General features: G+C 46.5%; 1 protein-coding gene and 1 long non-coding RNA gene across 2 annotated transcripts in view; both read left to right on the top strand.

Moving 5' to 3' along the window:
- The window catches only part of LOC142418686 (uncharacterized), a 49,793-nt gene extending 46,894 nt beyond the window's left edge, over positions 1 to 2,899 (top strand). Inside the window, exon 3 of the long non-coding RNA XR_012778368.1 lies at positions 2,759 to 2,899. This is a non-coding gene — a long non-coding RNA (uncharacterized LOC142418686). The remainder of the gene's footprint in view (positions 1 to 2,758) is intronic.
- A 9,354-nt stretch (positions 2,900 to 12,253) lies between these two features.
- The window catches only part of MIB2 (MIB E3 ubiquitin protein ligase 2), a 52,696-nt gene continuing 41,304 nt past the window's right edge, over positions 12,254 to 23,645 (top strand). Inside the window, exons 1-2 of the mRNA XM_075520867.1 lie at positions 12,254 to 12,358; positions 12,836 to 12,967. The gene's annotated coding sequence lies outside the window, so the exon portion shown is untranslated. The remainder of the gene's footprint in view (positions 12,359 to 12,835; positions 12,968 to 23,645) is intronic.

The raw sequence follows: 23,645 nt of genomic DNA on the forward strand, positions 1-23,645 counted from the left end.
TGCTCCCAGTCCTTCAGTAAGAGCACAGCTGTCCAGTAGAAAGGCCAGAGAAGCATCTTGCATCAACACTGTCAGAGATGCCCCAAAATGCATTCAGGGAGCTCAGATAATTTTGAACCCACCTTATGGAAACGCACCCTGATGATTTTGACTTTAGTACAGGATCCAGGCTGGAAGGAACGTGTCCTCCATGCAGCTGAGATCTCAAATCGATGACACATATGCAAGACTAACCGTATTTGATAATGGCAGACACCCCTTGGCAACTTCTTGTAAGACCGCTGCAAGACAACCCAGGTTCAGCTATTCCTATTGAGAAGCACCCATCCAAGTTCCAGCAGAAGGTGGTTGATGTCTGGATATTTTGGCATGTTACTTCGTATTTTCCTTAAAACATCAGCTCTCAGAGTCAAAGCATTATAAGAGAAACTCATCATTCTTTCAAAAAACAATCTATATTCCAAGCACTTAAAGTGACAAAAAAGCTCTACAATGTGAAGTATTGCATCTTAATTCCTCTGGAAAAAGAGAGCATATTTACTTTTTAATTCCACCTAATCTTTCACGGTTTGGACTGGTAATCTTCCTGCAAAGGGGATACCTTGCCTTGAGCGAGAAGAAGCTGTTCTGAACCAGGCTGTCATTTGGGTTCCTTTTTAATCAAAAGCAATGAGAATTGGTTTCAAAGGGGCAAAACAAAACAAGAAGGGGCAAAGAGCATATTCTCTATAGAAAAATTAGGTACAATTAGAGCCCTGTGACTCCGTTGCCTGTTTATTTTCAGTGTCTGCGGCACACACGAACCCGTTTAAAAGGAAGCTCGTGCCCTTTAAATATGTGCAAAGTCTTTACTGCCTTACCGAGGTACAGACATTTTTATTAGAGCCAGGGAACATTCCAACTCCCAAAGGTAATAAAAATGCAGTTTGCCAGAAAACAATAGCAAACTAGCAAAGGGTTTTTTGGTTTGCTGAGGTGCTGCGAAACTTGCTGCTACCGCCTCTCTCAGCGGGGTTCCAGCATCAGCCCCCCCTCTCCCCCTATACAACAAAGACACCCTGTATTCCTAAACGCTCCCAGGGCTGCTGCGTCTGGCCCGAGCCTCCACAGCGTCACGCCTTTGGGACTCGGCTGAGGGTGCAGCTAGCCTCTTCCCCAGGGCTTGTGAGCCTCCGCTCGTGAACTGAAGGACCTGGGGATTCCGACCCCACGCTCTGCTCAGCCCCCGAGCATCAGGCGACGGCTCCTCTTCTTTCACTGTATTATTTTGTCTCTGTGTGCGGTTACAAGCAGAGATGCCAGGAGAAGTCTTTGCACATGGCTAACATGGATAAAGCCTTAACTGTCCATTCCAAAGAAGCATTAGTGGAAAAAGATGGTTGAAGGGGGGGAGAGGAGGGAGGACGCTTGTTGAGCAGCAGGAGAGGAGCTTGGCAGGACTCATCACAGCCAGCCACAGACACGAGCCTTCCTCATCTTAAGAGCAAAGGAATTTGTCCCCAGGATTTCAGTTTCCTTCTGCTCCCCATGGGCTCTGTTCTAGCTAGAGAGAAATAGTGCCATACACAGAGAGAATACTGGCACTAGCACAGAAATTTTTCTTCCTACGTGACCACTGAGTGTTATGAAGGCCAGTGCTAACCATTGATGAATAGCATCTGTGGAGCAGAGCTTCAGTCTCACTGTGTTCATATTCATGTGCTGTAGCACGGGCTGGTGAAGGACTCTAGGCATCAGTACGACCAAGATAGCACAGCATTTTGCAATTCTTTCCAGCACCTCTGTGATGCTGGGGTTTATTTCTTCCTTTTCATAAAGTAATCGAGCGAGGCACTATTCTACAAACTAGAACAAAACATTGCTCCCTGGACTTACCTTGTAGTATAGATTTCAGAAGGTCTGCATCAGCCACGCCATCCTGGATTGTGCAATCGTTTCTCACACCGTCGGGAGGCAGGATTCTGGAGGTACAGACGTTCTCTTTGCTGTGTGTGACGTGCCATTTGTCCCTGTACTCTTGTGGGGGAATTGCTAGGGAAAATAGAGAGGACTTTTTTAATTGTATGCCCGTATGACTGGCTGGGCTTAGCCAAGACTGGAGCCTAATGAGGCAGTCCACCTCTCAGATAAACAGATAACGGTGAGAGGAGAAGCCAGCAGCATGGAGCTGACACAGCACGCTCAGCAGCAGATCTACATGTAGACCTCCAGTTCCTCCTCCGGGATTTTCCCCTGCATCATGCCGTATCTTGGGATGACACAGAGACGTGAATTCTTCTACTTCATGACGTCACTCCAAGTGTTTTTCCAGGGGAAGCTTCATGCCTGCACAAGCATTCTCTTGGAATCACCCAGCCTCCTCAGTTGGACACAGGGCTTTTTTATTTTACTTTAGGTTTCTTTTTATGCTATCCAGATGTCCACGATACATTTTGAGCATCAAGCTGGAAAGATCACTTATGAGCAACTTAAGCTGGCGTCCCTGCATGTTGGATGCCAGCCAGAGAGATTTCAATCTGTTTTTTAATACCCTGGTAAGCCAAGAGTTTAAGTCATCTCTGCTTTCCCATTGTCTCTTAACTGTGGCCATCAGCAGATAGGTTACACATTTAGGGTGAGATTTTCTAAATTGCTTAATCATTGTTGATTTTAAATAGAATAGACTCCTGAATCATGTATTTGTTTTTTCAAATTTCATTCAGTGTCCACCTTTTCCTGCACAGAGATAATGGGAACGTAATCTAAATGTTTTTGCCAGAGAGATGCTTCGTTGATTCTGAGGTCCACATCTGTTTGCAGAACAGTGCCAAGAGGATCTCGTCTACCACGCAAACTGACGACCTGGGAATCCTTCTAAGGTGGTTGTCTTCAGCAGCCTCCTTCCAGGTACACATCTCCAGCTGGCACGGAGTGGCTACGTTTAATATTAAGAATTCAATAGGGAGAACAACATGGAGCTATAAAAATGGAAATCAGCTCCAGTTCTATATTAACCTGTCAAAAATTCTCTCCATGGCCAAGAATCAAGTTGACACTAGCTAATTACAGAAAGACCCCTAAATACAAAAAATTGTTACCTGCCTGTATTCCCAGCTCTACATGTCTGACCAGCCCAGAAGTCTTCAAGTACTATTGCTCATTCGCCTCCCTGCACGCATACCAAAGGCCATATTTGGAGATAAAATCTGCAGAAGTGCCTGTTACTCTCATAGATCCTGTGGCTGTACGCACAAACAGCCAATTTGGCATGCAGGCACTCAGCTCTTGCACAAAAATGCATGTTCTAGCCAGCACTGCCTGCAAACTCAACCTCAAGGAGCAATTACAGTCACATAAACTCTGTTTCTTACATAACACTAAAAAACAAGCCTCCCCTGGCCCTGTTTATATGATTTAGACAAGAAAAAAGCCCCTTTAGGGCAAATGAATTCAAGCCCCTCTTCTCCAGATGATGAGGGACTGTTGATGGTTAGTACACTGCCTCTTAGACTTAGTTCTACAGTGCACTGTCAAATACCCTGAGGAACACAGCACAGGACAATTACGTTGATACGCAAGCTTTTTATCTCTGAAACTCTGCCAGTTGTTCCCCTCTTCCCCTGCTCCTTGTTTTTTGCCTGCTCTTCAGTTACCATTGGCACGACCTCCCTACTTCCAATTCAGCACGAAGGTACGCTGCAATATCTCCCACTCCTTGTTGCAGTTTGCTCCCACCAGACTTCATATCTGACATACGGATAGGAAAGAGCGATACCTGTACGTGAATGGCAACCCACCGAATCTCTTTCCCTGGGCACCAGCTGCTCCACAAGGAGAGTCGGGGTGGAGAATGGACTCTTCTGGTGGGAGAAAAATGTTCAGCATTACAATGCCTCCTTCCTCAACAGCCTAGAAAACTCAGATGGCCCTACAGCAAAGACGTAATGTCCCTCCGGATGAGTCTCCCAGTGTCTGCGCTGGCACTAGGATTTCGTGGCCTGGGTTTTCAGGTGCTGCATGAGCCAATGTCTGCAAAGATCTCTAAACTTGGACTTGCAAGGGGCTCCCAGCCTTCGTTAAGGACTGGAAGGGTGGGGTTGCTTTGTGCATGTCTACTTTTTAAAATTAGCACAGTTTTAAGAAAGGATCTGGCAACATTTACAGCAAGAGAACTATTTCATAAAAAGATTGTGTATACAGTATACTAAGTACAGCCAGAGAGGCGTAAGGACCTAGTTCCCCCTTGGTGCAGGACGGTACAATGCCAAACATTCCTGTACAGCCACACAGAACTTGACCTCAGGTACCTGAGTAAGTTGCTTAAATAACTGCAGCAGCAGAGAAAAGGAGGATTAGTTTCCTTGTCTACTCTGTGGCTAGGACCAGACTCATCACTGGTGAAACCCCACTGATTTCACTGCAGTCACACTTGGGATCACTTCGGGATTTTGAAGGCTACATTAATGCAGCAGGATGCTGCACCCACAGGCTTTCCCAAGCATTAGCATTCCGATGTGGTAGAAATTCATCCCATAATACAGCACTGAGAATTTAAAAATGATAAAGAAGCAAAGATGCCTGCTGTCACCATTGCCAGCTAATTATAGCAGCATAGACAGACTTCCCTTGCAGAATTCCATATGCCATATTCATCCGGCATTAAAGAGGGAAGGCTGAGAAAACATTTCTGATTTTGAAATCCTCTAACCCTAAAGTTAGAAATAGATGAAATAACTCAATGGCATGTTGCCTATTTTTTTTTCATACAGCTTTTCGTCATGCCTCTAGATGTGCTTCTGTGGAAGTGGGTGGGAAAGAGGGCAGGGGAAGAACTCACTATTTGGCAACTCATTAAGAGTTTCCCTTTTAGACTCCACCACTCAGCCCTGGGCTTTAGGCACAGCCATCCCAGCACTCCACCGGCCTTCCACCTGGCACTACTGGGACACTTGGCAAAGGCCAGAAGACCAGATGGAACAGATTGACCCAGTCTTCCTTATTTCTCAGTGATGCTCAGCACTGGAGGGAGCCTGTCTTGGATATTGTCTAGAGCAGCCACAGCAGGGACAGGGGACTTCAGATAGACTTCCGACAACAGAACTGCTGGCACAGGCAATTAGCACTTGCAGATAAAGAAGCAGTCCTAAAGAGCAGGGAACCGGCCACTGCTGGGGGTGAGCATCCAGCACCCAGGTCATGGGAACTTGTATCACCGCACTACAGAATCCACAGCTGCCAGGGGCTCTGGAAAACCCCCATCTAGAAAGGGGTGGGGAGTTCCCAAGAAGGCAGCACTGGTGCTCTCAAACACTTGCACATGACTTCTGTAGGGCCAGCTTCAGGTCATGCATCTCCAGATGGCATCGCGGCAGCACAGCTGGCAGACAGGTTTTTGTTTGCTAGCCAGAAGCTGGAGCACTGTTGAGACTAAAGCTGCTTCCATGAAAGCAGTGGGGCCACCCAGCCTGTATCCTCTCCAGCAGAGCGTAGTTAGAGGAATTTTGCAATGAGGGCACCGCAGGGGCTGATATTGACCCCTCACACAGGGAGATGTCTCTGGTCTGTCACCTGCCCGGTACAACTACTCTTAATTATTCTTCTTGGTACGTAGCACTTTGTTTAGGAAAGTGTGAAGTCAGTCCCGTTATCCAGCAAGCCTATTTTGCTGCTGCTTGAACTGCTCAGGCAATACCCCCAATGTTAACTCTGAAATTGCCAAGACACCATTGCTGCTTGAACGTGGGGAGCGGAGAGGACATGCTTTGTCAAGATGTGACCATTCTGGGTGGCTGACTTACTCAGAAGTCCTCAAAGAGTCACTTCCCCTCTTTTCACACCCTTCTCTTTTTTTCCACACTGAGCTTCTTGGGGTACCAAGTCTGGTTAGTACCCGCTGCAGTAAAGCCTCAGTGTTATTTCAGGTTCAAGAACTAATGCTCCATTAGTTTCTAAATAAAGAACAAGCGCAGGCAACAGCATGAGACCTGCTGTAGTTTGGGGATTAGTGTGCCCTGGCCCTCCAATATACTAAATCCTGCTAAAGCCTCCTCTAATAAACCATGCAAGGATTAATAAGTGCCTCCACCACCCCATGAATCATGACTATATGAGCCAGTTGTTGCAAACAGTGAGAAGACTCTTGGCTCGTGCACTGCACATTGGGTAGAATGGCTTGGCCTTGGTTCCTAGTCAGCGCTGGCATTTGAGACCCTTTACAGGGCGCGTTGGCATCAAGTCTCCAGATGTGATTTCTAAAGCTCAACCAACACCACATTGTGCAGTGCCATATATCTCTCTGCTGATCACAGCCCGGGCTGCTCAGAAAAAAAATAAAAGTAAATGGTTGCTAATATTTTCCTGATCCATTAGCTATTTGAGTCACACAGGGCAGTGAAGTACTTCTTCAAATGTTGCCTGTGCAAATAGTCATTGCATTAAAATGTGTGTCTCTGTAATAGTGGAAAATTGAAATAAGGCTAGACTACATTGAAGGAGAAAAGAAGGAAAAAAGGAAAGAATTTGTATGTGTGATAACACCATCAAACGAGAGATGTTCAGGTCGTGCAAGACATAGCAGATCAGCTGGCTTCTTTGAGGGAGTGACACTGAAGGAATATCAAGTCCGCTGCCCTGTGCTCTAGCACAGTAGGGCAGTTGGCTTCTCAGATAGCCATGTTCAGAAGAAACAGAGCGTGCAGCCTGGGATGAGATGCACAGTACCTCCACGACTCCCCCTCTCCTACCAGGATTCTGTAGGACCAAGAGATCACTCTGTCAGGAGACAGATTCCTGAATCAAGGAGATCCCAGACCTAGAAATGCAGACTGTGCTTGGATTGGCAAGGGTTGGGAAGGTTTCAGTTCACAGCTAAGAGAGATTTAGCCAGCCAGCCATAGTAATTTTGAATCCATGAGTAGTGAAACAAGTAGCTGAAATAGGCTGCAGACTTAAAACCAAAACCAGATTAAGCTAAAGCAGTGAAGCAGGTGGAGGAACACCCAAGCCAGCAAGCAGTAGCGGGATCTCTGCTTCTCCTAGGAAGCCACAGTGGATTAAAAGACCTCAAATGAGCAGTAGCTAGTAACAAGATTCTAGTTTGAATCCATCTTTCACTATATTTCATTAGATGGGAATGGATGGAGGTGACCTGGCTAAAAATGACTTTACCTTTCCCTAAAATAGCTGATCCTCCACACAGCAAGGCTGGATTTGTACAAGCCAACCTCAGCACTTGTCACTAGACTGCTATTCTACAAGACCAAACTCAGTTTTCCTTATACACATCTATGTCTACCTGGTCCCTGCTCTTTGTCTATTGCTCATTAACACCACATTTGGGACAAAAATGCAGGAAGACTGCAGTTTGGCCCAGCTGAGTGCTGCTATTTTCTGCAGCTTTCAAGAACAGTGCGCTTTCTTATTGCTGCCACGCACTCCCTTTACGCATCCATATGGTAACGGGTCTCAGGATTACAGGACAAAAATGTTGAGAATGTATCTGACCATGTCTACAATAAGCCACACATGTCTATCCAGGCTTTCTGGAGGGCTACCCAGCATTCTGGCTTGTTTGCTGACACTGCTGATAGGTTTGGAGTGGGAGCGCAGTGACCCAGTGCACCGCTTCTCACACAGTCATTCATAGCGGTGTGGTGGGATCGGATCCTGATGCAAAACCGGTGCAGCGAAGCGTATGGGGTAAGATGGTAGATCCCCCTCATCTCATTTTATGGATGAAACTGAGACAGAGGCTGCTTCTTATAGGACTCCAGGGAACTGGATGAAATTCAGAAGCAGAGAACGGTGCTTCTCTGGGCAGCACTGGCAGCACGATTACACAGCTGCAGCCCCCAGGCTGAATACATGACACCGTTATATTTATTTGCCATTTGCCTTATTGATGGCAGGCTCCATTCAGCATATGCTTTGCAGAAATTTGTTAGCAAGTGTTTTAAAGTTCCCCCTGAGATTTCAAACTGATGTATGAAGATCCACGCTCTCTCTAGTACTTTTTATCACACTGACTGGGCTGCAAAAAGCAAGGCGGCAAAGGGTTGTCAGCTAAGTGACTCAGTAGACTGTGCAAACACACGTAAGATGGCTCAGAGGAAAAACTCCACCGAATTCAAAAGTTACCAGATTTACACCACTGTAGGTCACACAAAGCTGGACCCACTTTATATAGGACCCACTATTATAAATAATAGGCTTTGCCTATTATTTATCAGTTACCTTATTTGCTTTTATGTTTATTGGATACCGATGGTGTCCCCAGATAGCCTTTTAACGTATACGTCTGTTTTATAATTGTCATAGTAGCTTTGCCACAACTCCTGGCTTATTTTAAATATCCTGTTGTTTAGACCAGCTCCTGAAAAGCCAATGGCTCAAGACATCAGGAAACAGCTCAGTTGTTAGAATCTGAAGGATTCAAACCCTAAGGTTTGCATTAACTTGGAGTCACATTTTTTTTCCAGTGAGAAATGTGGATTAAAAAATTCAGGATAGTTGTTTTTCAGTGCTAAAAATTGTTGGAAAGGAATAAAGAGGAATTCCCCTTGGGTTTGGATGCTATTAGGCTGCGGTTCCATTTGTTTCAGAGGAGAGACCTAGATGTGGAACTGAACTTCCTCAAAGCTAATTCCCAAAGCTGGGTATTGGATGTAGGTCACTTTCTGGCTTGTTCTGAGACTCAGCTGAGCTAGAAATACTGTTCAGTTTTCTCTAAAAAGTGGAAGCCACGCATATCCTTTCTGTTCTACCCAGGTCATTGCCCCTCAAGGCAGTGCCACAAGGCGTAATCGTAACATCAGTGCGCATTTGCGACGTGTGAGCCAGGGAAAGCTGCCACTTCCAGGCTTGGCTTTTAAGGAGAATTCTCTGAACCAGTCTTTCCACATACAAATTCCTGTATTAAGCGTGCAAAATAGGCGGTGCAGGACGTAGTTGTTGGTTGGGGAAAGTGTCCTTCTATATATGACCTGAAGACACGTTTTAGACAACCTGTTTTCCTCTCAGCAGCCAATATTTGTTTTTCCATGTACTGTTCAATCACCTTCAAAGACCATCACCAGATTTCTGCTGCTGGTGTTGCCATCACATAGGCATCTACCTTTGTGGCCCAAGGTTCACATCTGCCACGTCAGCAAGCTGCAAAATGTTAAGGAGACTTCCTTTGTAAAAAAAGGCTGGTTAATGGGGCTAAATCCATGTAGCGTGGCTGGCCCTGAAGTGGCCTTCCATGTCTGATAGAGAAGGTGCCTGGAGCAGAAGGCTACAGAAATAATCCGTGAATATTTCTGTGTAACAGCGGCATCCAGTGGGCAAAGAAAGATTCCTGGTAATACGTTTGGAAAACCGGGATAGGGCCGTGGAAGAGCAGAGGTTTCTCTCCCATATCCAGAGCTATGCAACTCCAGCCCGTTGCAGGAAGCATTGTAATGTCCTCACGGAGCAAGAGACTGAGATGAACCCCAGTTTACTAGATGCCAGAGGACGCATGCTGTAGAAATGTAGGATCAAAGAACCATAGCCCCACAGGATCAGAAGAGGTCTCAAGAGGCCCTCCAAACCATGCCCTGTACCCAACAGTATCAGTTCTACCCTCTCATTTCAGCAGCGTTTGCCTAACCAGTTCCTACTGCCTGTTCAGGCAGAGATTTCATAGCCCCTTGCCAGTCTTCCGCAGCGTTTCATTAGCCTCAGCAACTTTTCCCTAACATCCAACCCGAGTTTTCATTGCTGTGTTTTCACCCATTGCTTTTTGGCCTATTCCCTAAGCACATAAACCAGGTTATTTCTTTCTTCTCAGTATCAGCCTTGTGCGTGAGGACAGTTATCTTGGCCTCTCAAGTCCTTCCTTCTCTTAGATACAGCACTTCTTATGTCTGTCTTGCAGTTGTAAACCTCATAAGGAAAACTCCCTATGCCCTGCAGACTGCCTCGGGGTTATACATGCCAGGCTGGCTCATTTCTTTTCACAAATGTTGCCCCACTAGAAAAGATTCATTGGCGCTCACGCTTTTTTACACACCAGAGAGGTTTGCCATTTGCAGTATCTCTGGTGTTAAGCACAAACCAAAATACCACCTTTCCAAAGTGGTTATGTACAAACAAAGGCAAAATCTCATCAAAATAATCACAATAAAGTTTTTCTCTTGGCCATGGACTAAGCTGCTGGTGCTGTATGACTTCGTGTTTGCCTGAGAAGGTGACTTCACAGACAGTCTGACACCGTTTCCCAATTTTGTTTATTTGAAAAGAAAGATTAGGTGGAAAAAAAAGCCTGACATAACTCAGAGTCTGGGCATGCAAGTTCACATGTTTCCAACAAGCACTGCCGAAAGTAAAGCCCAAGTTACCTTGATATTTATCGAGTGAGCACAAAAGAAGCTACTCTCAATGTGAATGGATCTTTTCAGACCATTGATGTTGGCTGTACTCACCTGCCTCTAATGGATCTCTGTGTTGGTACTAACATATAAATCTGCCTGGCAAAAACCAGGCTGCGGGAGGGAGCACCAGTGCCCGCTCAGATCCACTTACCACATTCCCAAACACTTCACAGTACTCATTCTCCATCTCCTGGCCAAAGGGTAAAATGCACGGCAGCTCTGGTCAGAACCAAGTCAGATTCAATTCATTCACCTCCACATTCGCATTTTCACAACCGCCCCAACGTGCGTGTTTAAGTGGTCTGGCCAACATCACTTTTACGCAACACAGAGGACAAGGGACACCCGGTCCTCCTATTTGGCTTTTATCAAATGGCAATGACAAGCTTGTTTTTGGACAGGTCCTTTGTACCCTGTAGGCATAAAAGTTCCGGTAACTGCTGCTGTGACACTCTTTGTCTCAGAATTTTGCTCTCTCCAGTCTTCATAAGCTAGGCAACTCTGCTGCCTGGTGTCTTTGTTTCCTCCTTTTGAGTTTTAGGGCTCTAGATAGTATTCCTGATAGGCTAGTGGGAAAAGGAATGGCACACAGGATTTTTTAATGACCTTGCTGCTGTATTCCTGTTGTGAGTGCAGGGTCTTACGCTGGGAAGTTCTGCGCTGTGGTCTTATCACACTGCAGGCCTTCTGGGTTTGGCACGAACTTATTACTCAATTTTACTGCTGTGAACGCTGTTCTTTGCTATCAATGCAGGCCACTCTTTTAACCCTGGTTCTGCTACGCCAGCCTACATTAGCAAAGACTAAATGTAAAACAAAATTCCAATCCGTTAGCTTCAACAGAGCCATGCTTGACGTGCCACCGAGCAACAGAATGGGACAGGCAAGCTTAAACAGTGTTTACAAGGTGTCTCTGACCTCAGCAGGGGTAAAGTCAGTAGAGTGTGTCCTACCTAGAGGTAGGAGGTCCACAAACGTAGATCAGGTGGATCCTAGAGATCCACCTCAACAGCGTCAACGGCATCACCAGCAGAGAGACGATACAAACTCCTAAGTTGCCTCTGCCTCTTTGAAGAGAAAGCCATTAAAAAAGTAGTAATACCGCATGCTTTTAGATTCACGCATTCCGATTCACGCATGGTGGCACTGAAGCCACCAGCGATCCCAGGCAGGCAATATCTGAGCTGCGATCTTGCAAAAAAGACATCCCCGGCAGAAGGCTGTCCGGTGGACAGCCGGTAGAGCCTTTCGGAGCCCTCCTGGCTACCTGCCGAACAAAGACGCACGGCACCTTGCGAGGAGTGACACTGAATCCCCAAATCTCCCTTGCAGTGGGCTAAGTTATCCTAAAATCACCCCCAAAATCGAACACTCAAAGGGTGAAAAAAGAGCGTCCCGGCGTGGATCCCGCATGCTTTCACGGTCAGCCATCCCCGCGGGTTTCAACGCCCGTTGTGCCTGCGCAGAGAAAACAGGGAACGAGCCCGAATGTTAATTAGCCCGGGCACCGCAAAGGCGTCAGGCGACGCAGAAACAGCGGGCGCAGGCGGGTCGCACCTCAGGCAGCGGCGGGGCGTTTGCCCGCCGAGGCAGGAGGGCCGCGCCGGCAGAGCGGGAGCCGCGTCCGGGCGAAACGCGGGGCGGAGCCGCCGCAGCCCTCCCCGGGCCTCGCCCCGGGCTCCCCGCGGAGGAGCCCCCCGCCAACCGGGCCGGCCGCACCGCCCCCTCCCAGAGCCTCCGGGGCCGGGCCGGGCCGCGGGGGCCTCCCGCGGCCTCTCGGGACTTGTAGTCGGCGGCGCCCCGCGGGCGGCGAGCAGGGCGGGCGGAGAACTACCTCTCCCGGCATGCCCCGCCGGCTGTCACCGGCCTGCGAGCGGCCTGGGCGGGGCGCGCGGGCGGCCCCGGGGGAGCGGGGTCGAGCGGCGCCGCTGCAGCACCCGCGGGGCGACCGGCCGCGGCCCGGCTCCTCGGCCGCTTCCCCGGGGGTAAGAGCGGGGCCGGGCCGGGGCAGCGTCGCTGCGGGCAGGGCTGCCTCAGCGCCGAGCCGCCGCCGCGGGCGCGAGGCCACCTCACGGCCTGGGCGGCGCTGGGGCCCCCGGCGGGCCCCGGGTGCCGGCGGCCCCGGGGGCGGGGGGGGGGGGCGGGAGTGTCTCGGCGTGTCGCTGCCGAGCAAGGGCCTGGCGCGGCCGGTTCCCGGCGGGGCCCCGGGGGCGGGAGGGGGGAGGAGGGCGGGACGGCCGCGGCGCTGCTGCTGGCGGCGGTGGGGAGGCGCCTCCGCCGGGCGGGCGCCGGGGGGGCCGCGGCCGGGCTTGAGCCCGCCTGTGCCGCCGCGGTTGCGGGGGCCGGTGCGGGACTCGCGTCTGGTACGGCGGAGGTCTTGAGTGGGAAAGGAGCCGGTGGCCGCTGGCTGCAGCCGTGGTGCCCACCTGAGCTGCTTCTCGTGTTTTCTCCTCTCTCCCTAGGCCACTGTAGCAGGTCTGCCTCGGGCTCCTGTGCCGAGAATGAATGAGGGAAGGAAGCAAACGCAGCCCTTGGCTAAGGACAGTGGCTTTCTGAAGGGTTGTCTGAATTTTGCTCTCTCTCGGCTCTCTCAGGTACGTGCCTGTTTTGTTCCCTTTTTCTTCCTTGGGCTAATCTGGGAATAGGTCTGCTCTGAGTGGCCAGTTTTCCTTCTGCCACATTTAGCCAGGGTTGAGTCGTTAGTGGGGCGCGTCTGCTTGCTCTTGCTCCATATTTATTTCTTTTCTTCTGGATGGTGTTGCTGGCTGCCCGGGAGGATGTAAACATACAGTCTGTTTTCCTGTTCTGAAACAGGTACTGCAGGTAAGTCCTTACTTGCTAAGGGGAGAGCCGAGCGCTGAAGCATTGGCAGTGATTCCTGCTGGGCATTTTGTATCACTGGAGCATGTGCTGTATGCTGAATATAACTCAGAGCTGAAGCACATGTGGCTTTTTCTCTCCTGTGTTTCTATGATATTTGCAGTCTTCCTGAACTGAGAAAGAGTCATGAAAACAAGGGCCAGACTTAAACCTAGAGAAGATGGTACAGCTGCCTTGGAAGTGCTGCATATGTTTGTTCTGATTTCCCTGCAGACACTCAACTCCAGAACTTACTTTCTGAATGTAACAGATTCTAATTTCTACTTCACTTAGAAACAAGTGAGCTCTGGCTCACCTTCATGGAGGTCACTTGAGCTTGGCTTTACTACCCAACCTTCTCTCTTCTTGGCTAAGAGCCTCATTACATCCTCTGCACTTCCCTGTTGCTATGGGAGGAGTTTATTTGGCTCAAATGGGATACCATTCTTATTTCTCCTGTTTTACAGCTCCTTGGTTTCTTAAAATGACTTCCTATGAAGAACAGTGCAGTTGTTCATCAGTCTAGGTCCTTCCTCCATACTTGATTACCTGTTGAATTTTTCGTCCATGGTTTCAGGATATAGATGAGTGAATTGTCAAGGGATGCAGTTACTGTAAATAACCCACATTGCTATGATTGGAACGATGTTGTGTGTCATGTTGGTAACAGAAATCAGAAGGAGGAAGCTGCAATACCCTTGGCAAAGCTAGAGAAGTTCTTGCCCTGTTTTGAGCTTTGCATTCTGCTCTGAGTAATAGGTGTCTAGGTTTGTGTTTGGAGCAGCTAACTTCCATTGGGCGGATAATGGTTCCCTTCAAGGAGTTCTTCCTTAAGGCAGCCAACTAACAGGGCAGTAGATTGGGCATCAGGTGACTCACAGTGTAGTCCCAGCTCTGTCACTGATGTATCTTCAGTACCTTATGCCTGTTTTCCATCCTAATCTTGTCTGTTTCTGTGGTGGAAGGACATGAGTTCCTTTAGGATTGGCCTGCAACGTATTAACAAACAGTTACCTAGTTGTCATTTAACAGCGTCACCACTGGTTCTGTTTTCTTGAATACCTATTCTCTTTTTAGGCTTCAAAAAAGTAAATATGTTTCCCATCCCTTTCTCATTGCATAGCACACCTCTCTGAGTCACTGACATGAGAAGAATCTTTGTAATTGTATGGTATTTGGGTTGGCTTAATTCCCTGCTTATTATGATATTGCTGTATAGCCTCATACGTTTTGACATTTATTTTGAATGTACGTTTGAAGCTCTGTGACTGTGGAAAATCCTGTGCCAAATTAGTGTATTAAGAATCTTATTTTCCTGCTTTGGTCTGCAATGGCCACTAATCCACTGCTGGGGTTGTTTGGAAGAATTGGGAGTCCATGCGTAGCCTCTTTCCACTAAAACTTGGACAAATGTCTTGGAAGTTGCAAAAACTGTGGAAGTACTACAAGTATGGTGGTTGCAATCGTCTCCTTCCATTTTTACTTGGAAAGGGGTATGTTCACGGCTTTCTAAGCTACCTTGGTCAACAAGCATGTGGCTACGTGACCACCATGGGCTATTCAGAGCTGTGGCAGTTATCTCTGAAACAAGCTCATCTCTTGCCTTGCATTCCTGTAGCATTAGTATTGGTTGCTCGCAGAGACCGATCTTGGTTGCCTGTGGTTTCGCTGAAGTTGAAGGCTTTCTCCAACTTGATAATTAAGCTCTCCTAGGTCATGTTGCCCCTGCCTGCCTGTTCCCATCAAATCTGTTTGCCTTGCTCATAATCTCTGATACAGAACTGCTCCTGGGCTCTGGCAGAGTTCAGGGGCATGCTGAATGTGATCATACCACTTGCGACAGTACTGATCATGCCCTTTCATTTTGAGTTGCTGTTTTTCCAGGGATCCAGGAATAGAATGCAAAGTCCTGTGAGCAGACTATCTGAGTCGTAGTTGTTTTTCAAGGATTCTGATTCATGGCTTATCAAGGGCATTTATGGAGGGGCCAGGGTGTTGTAATACAGCGTGCTCAGAGGGAGACCAACGCAGCTTTCAGTACACTCTCACTAGAAGCTCTGATTGGAGAGAGATCATTGGATACTCTTCTCTCCTTAAGCAAAGAGTGAGAAAGTGGAGTCTCTTGTTTCTTGGGAGACTTACAGAATTTAAATATTTCTGCTCCCTCTGTAATGAGAGCTGTAGTGGTGTTTGAAATTTCCAAGAATACAGAACAAGTCTTCCAGCATTTAGACTGGCTGTATGTGGAAAATGGCATCAGTGAAGTTACGTGTGTGCTAGCAGGACAGTAAATGGCTTGATCTTAGACCTCGATCTACATTCCTTGATGTGACCCCAAGGAATGCAAGGATGCATGCTGGATCATGGGTTGATACTTGTCCCCCCCCCCCCCCCCCCCCCCCCGTGACTGGTATGGGCCAGGCTGTTGGAGAGCAGAACTTGGAGCTAGGATATGTGAGCTTTGTTCCTGGCTCTGCCACCAGTTCCATATATAACTATGGCTCCATTTCCCATCTGTAAAGTGTTCTTGTGTTCTTTAAAGTACTCAGCTATCCAGAGCTGAAAGGTAACATCTGTACTTCTAAAATATACAAACTTGTATGTGAATTGGTGTACGTGCTGACCCTCAAACCTTTATTAAGTACCAGGGAGGAAAGCAACAGCTAACAACTCGTTTCATTCTGCTCCTACACAGCTGACATCTCTCTAGCCAAAGGCATGTCAGGATAGATTAGACTTAAACCTTTTGATCTGCTTTCAGAGCACAGAAAGGGCAAGTTCCAGGCTGAAAACTGACAGGAGTGCAGTGTTGACCGTTCTGAAAGCCTGAAGGGGAATCTGAAAGTTGGTAGGATGAGCTATCGAGGCTCATCCTCGATAAAACCTCAGCAGGTTTTATACTCCAGCTTGTTCTATGCCAGAGTCTGAAGTAGCTACATTTCATTTCGAAGTTGGAGGAAGTTGTGTTCCTGACTCGGATGATTTGTAATCCTATTGTATCACCACTGCTGAGGGTACCAGAGTCTAAATACCTATGGACAGCCATATCACAGAACCACAGTACTGTGTTTTCTCCAACCCACTATTCAACCACATGTCTACCAGCAGGACTTCAGTGTTAATTCCTCTTGATTTTTTTATTCCTGTAGTAACGTTAGTCTTCTGATTTTGAATGACTTGTGGGAAAACTTACTGCCTTTCTGGACAGACAAGGCAATTGTGTAAACAGATTGGAGGATGATGAACTTTTAAGTGATTTAACCCAGATTTTCATGGTAAATAGGAGTTGATAGCTGGTGTGAGAGAGATGCGGACCTGAGCTTTACCTAGGGCTCAGCACCAACAGCTCTGGGCCAGATGGTCTTGCCTCTGAGAAATATATTAGAGCAATGTCTAAGAGCAGAGTTGAAATCTGCTGCCAAGACAGATTTCTCACTGTTGGAATATGTCTCTGTGTGGTCCTCCATTTCTAGGTGATTGAAAATAGGTCTGGAAGGGATTTTGATGAGGCTACCTAGTCCATCTTTTTCCGCAACGCATGATAAACTACGCTGAAACCATTCCTGATAGATATGTTGAGCTTGATCTTTAAGTAATGGAGATTTTCCAGCTTCCCTGGATGGGTTGTATTTGACTTTATTAAACTTTTTTTTAATATATTGTGACTTTTGTCAGTGTTCTGAATGGACACAAAAAGACCTGCTAGCCAGTGCAAGGGATGCCGGGGGGTTGACCATTGACCTCTTAATGCCAATGGCCAGAAAAGCGATGGTGATTCTTGGCAGGAGAGGGGAGGGGAGCCACTCAATGCAATGCTTGCGAGGTTTTGTTTGTTTTCCTTATGCCACAGGGATCTTCCATGGAGGGTTTGGAAAAGTTGAAATACCATTCTCCCATTTTTTTCTATGTAAAGTTGTCGTGGTTTAAACCCAGTCAGCAACTAAGCACCACACAGCCGCTTGCTCACCCTCCCCGCCCCCGGTGGGATGAGGGAGAGAATCAGAAAAAAAAAGTAAAACCTGGGGGCTGAGATAAAGACAGCTTAATAGGACAGCAGAGGAAGAGAAAATAATAATGATAAAAGAATGTACAAAACAAGTGGTGCACAATGCAATTGCTCACCATCCACTGACCAATGCCCAGCCCGTCCCTGAGCAGTGACCGCTGCCCCCGGCCAACTCCCTCAGTTTCTATACTGAGCACGACGCCCTATGGTATGGAATAGCCCTGTGGGCAGTTGGGGTCAGCTGTCCTGGCTGTGCCCCCTCCCAGCTTCTTGTGCACCCGGCAGAGCAGGGGAAGCTGGAAAGTCCTTGACCAGCGTAAGCACTACTTAGCAATACCTAAAACATCAGTGTGTTATCAACATCATTCTCATCCTAAATCCAAAACACAGCACTATGTCAGCTAGTAGGAAGAAAATTAACTCTATCCCAGCCGAAACCAGGACAAAAGTGAAAAAGACCTTAGTTCAAACTTAGCAAATAATTGCCCTTTTTTTTTTTTTAAACAACATCACCTGGTGGTTGTGTGTGGTTTTGGGCAGGATGTGTGTATGTTTGTTTTTACGGTAATGCAATGTAAATTTAACTCTGAAATCTGCTATTGAGGAAAAAGTGGATTCTCATCAGCCCCAGCTACTGAGCTTTTCAAGGCTTGAGGCAGCAATCTGCAAACTGTCAGGTCCAATTAAAGCAAATGGCTGGAACTGTTTTTCTCCCTCCTGGAGAGAACACAGTTCATCAAAAGCCAGAAGGAAATTTCATCGGGCTCATGAGCAATTATCTTGTGGGATGTAATAAGAGAGGTCTACTAGATGCCCAGTGTGAACTTTCGCTTATAATCGCTCTTAATTCTCCAGTGGGCAGATGAGCACTGATCTCGCCAATTTAAAGCCTGACGGTTTTGTGTTCAGTAGAAGCTGGTAGAGGGAACTTGTTCTTTTGTAGGGTTTGACTGATGTTGACTTGTAAATCTGAATTTTGAACATCCCTGACCTGGCAAAAGATATTCCACCTTTCTGTGTGTTGTGGGTTAACCCTGGTAGGCAGCTAAGCACCACACAGCTGCTTGCTCACTTCCACCCCACTGGGATAGGGAAGAGAACTGGAAGGGTAAAATTGAGAAAGCAGGACTTCATCAGGTATAATGGTTGCTTGGGAAGGTAAACACCGTTACTCCAAACATCCCCCCCTTCCTATTTCTTTCCCCCAGCTTTTATTGCTGCGCACGATGTCATATCGCATATCCCTTTGGTCGGTTGGGGTCAGCTGTCCCGGCTGTGTTCCCTCCCAAATTCTCGTGCGCCCCCAGCCTACTCGCTGGCAGGGTAGTGTGAGAAACAGAAAAGGCCTTGATACTGTGTAAGGACTGTTCAGCAATAGCTAAAACATCAGTGTGTTAACAACACTGTTTTGGTCACAAATCCAAAACAGAGCACCATACAAGCTACTATGAAGAAAATTAACTCTATCCCAGCCAAAATCAGTACACTGTGGTATACCGTAACTTCTGTTGTTGGAAGCCTGTGACAGCTGTTTGTATTTGGTTTACTGGTGGTGTTTCCCAAAGGTTGTGTTTGCATTTGTATCTTTAAAGCAAATATTGACCTACTGTGCAATCCAGTTTATTTCATGGGTCTAGTCCATTAGTTAGCATGGAGCTGATTCATTAAAAATACTGTGCTATATCTTTGCTCCTGGTAGATTGTGTGGCTGATACTGTTGCTTTCTGTTTAACTTATTTCGTTACTCGTTGCTGACAAAAAATCCCTTTTCGGTCCATAGAACTTGGTGACAAAACCAGTTTGGATTGAGGCTATGCAGATGAGTGCTTGGTTTTTGAAGCAGGTTCATTTTTCTGTGTCTGTTGTCATCGCAGGTGGGTTGAAGTTTGAGTAAAGTGAGAATTGAAGGTTCAAGGCCAACTCCGTTCTGATTTGACACCTCTAGAAGACTACAAGCTTTTCGTGCATGCCTTCACACGCACCTGGAAGTTCTCTGATTAGTATATTTCTTGAGACTTCAGCCATATTGAAGCTGTGGTTTTTTGAATCCCATCTATGACCAAAATTAAGGAGAGGTGTCTTTTATCTGAGACTTCAGTTGTGGTGGTCCTGGATCTGAAAGTAGGCAGTACTTTTTGTCCGTTTAGCCTCAAAAGTACAGAGGACTTCACAGCGTTCAAGTATAACAACAAAAGACTCTCAGCCCCAATGTTTGTACTTCAAACCAAGAAATTTAAATTTTGTAACAAGGAAAATAGAAGATAACCCTACAGGGTTTTTTAAATACCGTCTCACCCTTTGGAAGCATATGGGATGCTGACCTTCTTGGGCTGTGGAGCTAGTTTTTTCCTAGTGCATCCTCCTTGCAGTCCAGATGATAGTCCAGTATATGCAAACTGTTAAAACACAGAGGTATTGCCTTTCCCCCTAAGGGACAAGTGCATTTCACTTTCTTGTTTGCTGTGATGCATTTTCTTCTTCTGGTGATGTCTTTTACAGTATGAAGACAGCATGGCTTTGAGACTGAGTCACTCCACTGGGATTATTGTCATCTGGTGCGTTTGGCTCTGTCGTGGACAGTCTCAGGAGAATCACTGAGTGTTCCTCTGTCACAATTCTGAATGAGGATCTTGGCTTTTGTCCAGTTAGCTCTTGGGCTCTTCCTTAGCTAAGCAGAGCCCACCATTGGCCGTGTTTCATGCAGCAGCTGGCTCAGTTGGCTTTTGTGGCCACTGAAGCTGTTAGGTATTGCCATATTTGCACATAATGAACCTGAAAATGTAAGATATGTAACTTCTCTAAACTTATTTCATCTTCAGGTTCTATTCTGAGACTGTTTGCCATTTTTTTAGGAAACCAGAATGCTGGGATCAAGCTTCTCAGAAGGGTTTGCACAAAACTACTGTTATTGAAGATTAATAAATTTGCTGGTGCTTCTTTTAGGCCTGCATCCTTTAATAAGGTGAAAGAATAGATAGTAAGCCAGCATGATAACCACTGAAAGTATCGCTCCTACAACTTGAAAGGGAAGGCAACGTTCCCCTCTCTAGCACTGAGTTGTTATGGTGAATACAATCAGTGTAAATTGAATGTAACATTCAGTTTAGGCAAAACAGATCAATGGGCTGGCATTTCTAAAGGACAAGTGTTGATTGTAGAGATAAAATGCACTCAATGGGACCGTCTTTAAGCATAGCGCCTGGCTAGTTATTTTTAGCATTTCCTCACTCTGTGTCCCAGTATTTCAGGATGTGTGCCTGTTCTTACACAGTGAAGCTGAAATGACAAGATATTAATCCCTGAGCAAAGGCATATTAATCACTTGCTTTATTCTGTTTATGTAATACAGTTAAATATACTTTGAGAGCAGGTGAGGTATGGGGCATGGACATAGTTCAACCTCATGCAGGCTTTTTCTTGATTGATTGGTTTTAACAGTGGCAGCTGCCCCATTTCTAATTTTTTTCTGCTGAGAGTAATTTGTCAGTAGAATGGCTTCATTTATCTGCTATTGATATTTAAGCCACAGAAACATCATCTGTTCTTCTCTCCTCCTCTGTGTCAGTGATGCCATTTTGCAAAATTTAGACTAAACAAAAATCCTGACTGCACAACGAAAAGTGAAGCAAAGTATCATTGAGACCTTGTGGCTTTGCAGTGGAATATTAAACTATTCACTTCAGCCAATTCTGCAAATCCTTTTGGTGGGCTGAGGGGGGGAATTTCATGGGTTTAGTCTAGTTTCTAGTGGTTAAGTTTGTCACGTAGTGGCTGAGACGTTGTTACTCTTCTACCTTAGAAGGTCTGCTAGTGCTGGGAACTACGAGTTTGTACCCTCTGTGCTGTAATTAGGCACTGCGGATTTGCAATGTGACTGGGCTCTCTAGCCATCTGTGTGTTAGCCACAGAAGATCAAGCCTTGGAAACTGCCCTCTCCAAAATGGAGAGTGGGGCCTTACTAGGCTTTTAGTCTCAGTGGCTAAACAAGACCTGATCTGACAGTGCTGCTCTTTGTATGAGCGAGGGCTGTGGAATGGCATCTGCAAAACAATAAACAACTAAATGGGCCTGACTGTGTTTTTCCACATCAAGAAGCGGGACTTGTACTATGGCTCTGTTATGAGGTAGTATTAAAGCTCAGTGTTTGTGAATTAGTAATTTATTCAAACAACTATTCTGAAAGCAAAAAATTGTTATGATGTGTTAAAATTCAGTATTAGCCCTTATACTAGAGTTATTTTTCTTGTTTGGTAGGGTTTTATGTACAGGTAGTAGAAGGCACTATTACCAGGGAGCTTGTGAGAAGAGGCCTGCTAAGAAGGCAAGGGTTTTGTTTGAGTAGTGGGGAAGCTAGTTGAAAGTAAAAGACTGCCTGAGTTGAGGAGTAGACAATAAACTCGTTTCTGAAGAAATGGGAGAGAATTAGAATATGTGCTTCCACGGGAGGACTTTTGGGCCCCATACAAATGGGCTGCATAGAAAGCCAAAGGTCAGAGCAGACGAGGAGAGAGATTTGCAAGTGGTAGAGCTGGGTTTTGCACTGGTGTGAATTGGAGTTGAGATAATAAAATGCCATGGGGTAGGCAAAAGGCTCCAGACAGGGCCCCTGCTAGAAAGTGGAGACTGAGTGTGAGCCAGGGAGGGTCTCCTCTGGGTTTGGAATTGCACAAGGCAGCACACCTGGGGCACCGCAGCCGCTGGCAGCTGTAAGGGCTGATGGCTCCTAGCCTCACCTGGGAGCCAGGAGGGGACAGGAGCTACAAGGTGGTCCTTCTATGGTGGTAAGTCCAAAAGGATTAGTTACTGTGTGTTTTGCTGCTTTTCTGGTCTGCTTTCACTTAGTAGTGAATATATTTGTGGGAATTGTGTGTATCCTGGAGAGAAATTACACTGCATCCTGTTAGGGAGAGCACATGCATGTGTCTGCTGCTGTGCTGTCCTGGGGTCTTACTGTTTGCTGAGGAGAAAGAAAAGTGAAGGGTAAGTCTGAATTTGAGCTTATTGGCATGAATACTGGCTTTGGTAATTAACTTAGCAGCTTTGGGCCTTGGTCAGAGGTATTTGATCCTAGTTGTTGTCTATTATTAAAGAATACAGAAGTATTTATTTCTCTTTTGCAGGTAGGAAAGCTGGGGTAGAGAACAATACTTAATTGTGTAGATAAGCATCGGCCAGGCATTTAGCTATTCAACTTGTGCTGGTTTCACAAAAGCACTGCTTGTGTCAGGAAAGGGGGAAAACCCTGTCAAGCCTTATTTCTGTAGGGTGAATGCCCATAGGAGTAGTGTAGAAAGCAGTACTGCTAAAACCCAGCTGCATAGCCACAGCAGAAGTTCTTAAGCCAATATGAGCTGACTTAATTTAGCCATTACACCTAACTTGTTTGGATCTGCTGATGTTCCTAGTGTGAGGTTATACAAAAGTAAATCTTGAAACTTTACGGTAGTAGTAGTTGATCAATCTAAATGTTTAATTGCTTGATACGACTTTTTTTAATGGCTCTGTGTCCCTGAAGTTCCCTTGAAAGCAAGCAGTTAAAATGTGGTGTGTTTGTGTGTGGTGAGGGCTTAAAATAAAGTACTTGGAGTGACTAGGAACCACTTGGGCAGCTTATTAACACAGAATGGTTGAAGAAACTGCTCCTGAGTCAGGTGTCTCTCTGCTGCCTGTTTGAGTTGGAAACAGATCCTTTTGACCCCTGGTTTGAACTGCAGACCTTTGCTCTTGTGTAGAATCCCACTGCAATGAACAACGAGGCCGGCAGGACCACCACCGTTGTCCTTTGGTGTCTTGTTGTTGAACTGTCTCCTGAAGAATGAACGACACCATTCTGATTGCTTGCTTGTGCTGCAGTGAAATTGTTCTGGATTTTTGTTGTTGCAGGCAGTGTTGGTGACGTGCTCTGTTCCAGGCTGGCTGTGCTAGGTGTCTGTAAACATTTTTATGAGGTTTGCCCAGTCTGCATTGGGATCAAGGAAGGATGAAGCAAGTGATATTTGTCTTGACAGAGCTCGTTGGCTTGCAGTTATTTTGCCGATGTCAAGCGAATAGTGTCTTTATGCACAGTGCCCTGGCTCTGCTTGGTATGTTCACCTCTTTCTTGAGAGAGATGAGTTGAGGATCAAATACCGAAGCACAATTCCACTCATTTGCTAATAAAATTCACAGCTGGAATGTCCCTGGCATACCTTTGTTCTGCTTGTTAAGTCCTTATGAGCACTGATCTAACCAGCACTGATCCAAAAGGATCATTGTCCATTTCAGCGATCCCTGTAAATGTTTGCATTCGTTTCATCTGGTTACTGCCCCTTGCAACTATTGATCGTTATGGCTCTGTTAGTTACACTCTGTTTTCCTAATCCTTTCAATGCTTTCTGTTGCTTTTCAATGGAAGAATGTCATCAGCA

Source organism: Mycteria americana, chromosome 18 (assembly GCF_035582795.1).
Source record: "Mycteria americana isolate JAX WOST 10 ecotype Jacksonville Zoo and Gardens chromosome 18, USCA_MyAme_1.0, whole genome shotgun sequence".
In the NCBI taxonomy this organism is placed as follows: domain Eukaryota; kingdom Metazoa; phylum Chordata; class Aves; order Ciconiiformes; family Ciconiidae; genus Mycteria; species Mycteria americana.